The sequence below is a fragment of the Gossypium hirsutum genome, chromosome A08 (genome assembly GCF_007990345.1).
Source record: "Gossypium hirsutum isolate 1008001.06 chromosome A08, Gossypium_hirsutum_v2.1, whole genome shotgun sequence".
Lineage (NCBI taxonomy): Eukaryota > Viridiplantae > Streptophyta > Magnoliopsida > Malvales > Malvaceae > Gossypium > Gossypium hirsutum.
Window position 1 is genome coordinate 44,351,765 of NC_053431.1, and position 1,894 is coordinate 44,353,658.

Consider the following 1,894-nt stretch of genomic DNA (forward strand, 5'->3'; position numbering starts at 1 on the left):
TTGCATCAAATCTCATTATTAAAGTGAAAGCTGGAGTAGTGGGAGCTTCTTACAATTTCGCCTTTATTTTCTGATTTGAACTTTATGATTCATAAAATTAAATGACGAAGTTGAATGGTTGTGTTTTGGATTTGAATGTCTAACCCATGAGCTAAATCACATTGGGTTGGAATTATTTGGGTGAATTTTTATTATCTTTAATGCCCATGGTTTGATTTTGAGTAGATTACTATTTCATTCAATTTGTGATTATTTTACATGTAAACTCTAGACATAGATGACTGTATGTTATGTTATTAGATCTAATTTAATTTTGGAAAGATTAAATAGATTGGATTATTATCGGATGATATAGGCAAGTATTCAAAATAATATTTGCAGCACTCTAGACGTAAAAGTTGCAATCTATACAGGGAAAGGAAGAACAAACTATATATCATTCTAGAGTTCTGTAGACATACAAAAACTCAGAATGATAGCTTAAAGTTTGGCTCTCGAAAGTAGACCGCAATAATGAGTCCCTAAACAGTAGAATGGTTAAGATTTTATCATGTCATTATGCTTGTATAAAAATAAAGCCTGAGTAATTTCAACCTTTATCATTCAACAGTAGAAATCTTCCCTATTTATTCTTTGAAAATTGCTACAGTATTTAAATTGTCCTAGCATATATTCATTCATAATTGATTTTATTAAGTCATTCATTAAATTTCTTTATCAATTTGTCATCAGTTTCTTTTGTGAAATTTAATTATTCAATTTCATAGTAATAACATAACCAATTATTCTAACCAATTCCGATCACTATAGAGACGATACTCACTCATGACTTTATTACTTGACTCGATGTGTATACTTGCACATTCGTATTACACATTCACACGAGACAAGTTTTTGGCGCCGTTGCCGAGAATCGACAATATTTGTGAAATTTTGGCATGTTATTATTATTTTTTATTTTTTTTATCCTAATTAGTTTTGATTTTTTTTGTTTTTTTTGGATTTTTTTTCTGGTGCCTGGGTAGAGTTTTTTGATCCATAAATTGAGAGAACATTGAGAAAAAAGGAGAAAAGAATTGCGAGAAATGGAAAGAATTAGAAATGATTAAGTTAGAGAAAAGCTATTACATTAGGAAGGAAGGGATGTTGATTTTCCTTGAATAATAGATGATAGAGACAGACCCATCAGAGAACATGTAGTGTCGATCTTAAATGATCTGAATCCAGGAATTATCAGGCCGCATATTCAAGCTCAACATTTCGAGTTAAAGCCGATGATGTTTCAAATGTTACAAAATGTAGCGCAGTTTTGTGGATTGCCTATTAAGGATCCACATTTGCACTTAAGACTTCTTTTGGAAGTCTACGATTCATTCAAGCAATAGGGTGTTCCTAAAGATGCCCTGAAACTGAAGTTATTCCCTTATTAATTGTGAGATCGTGCCAGAGCACGGTTAAATACATTGCCATCAGGTACGGTGGCATCTTGGAATGAACTTTGTCAGAGGTTTCTGCTGAGATATAATCCTCCGAACATGAATGTCAAACTGAGGAACAATATTACATTCTTTCGGTAATCTGAGGATGAAACATTATATGAAGCATGAGAGCGATTCAATGAGTTAATTAGAAAATTCCCGATGCACGGTTTTTAACATTGGACGCAAATGGAAATGTTTTACAATGGATTGAATACGCATACAAGGATGGTGGTTGATGCATCTGCCAATGAGACTTTGTTCACTAAATCATATAATGAGGCATATGAAATTCTGGAGAGGATAGAAAACAACGATTATCAATACCCCACTACAAGAGTAGGGACTGGCATAAGAGTTTCTGGAGCAATGGAACTTGATTTGATTACTCCCTAGCAGCTCAGGTATCATCTTGA

General features: G+C 32.9%; 1 non-coding gene across 1 annotated transcript; it reads right to left on the reverse strand.

Moving 5' to 3' along the window:
- Positions 1–1,544: 1,544 nt before the first annotated feature.
- On the reverse strand, positions 1,545–1,651 carry LOC121205745 (small nucleolar RNA R71). The gene has a single exon (XR_005900820.1). It is a non-coding gene; the product is annotated as a small nucleolar RNA R71 (small nucleolar RNA).
- Positions 1,652–1,894: the final 243 nt, after the last annotated feature.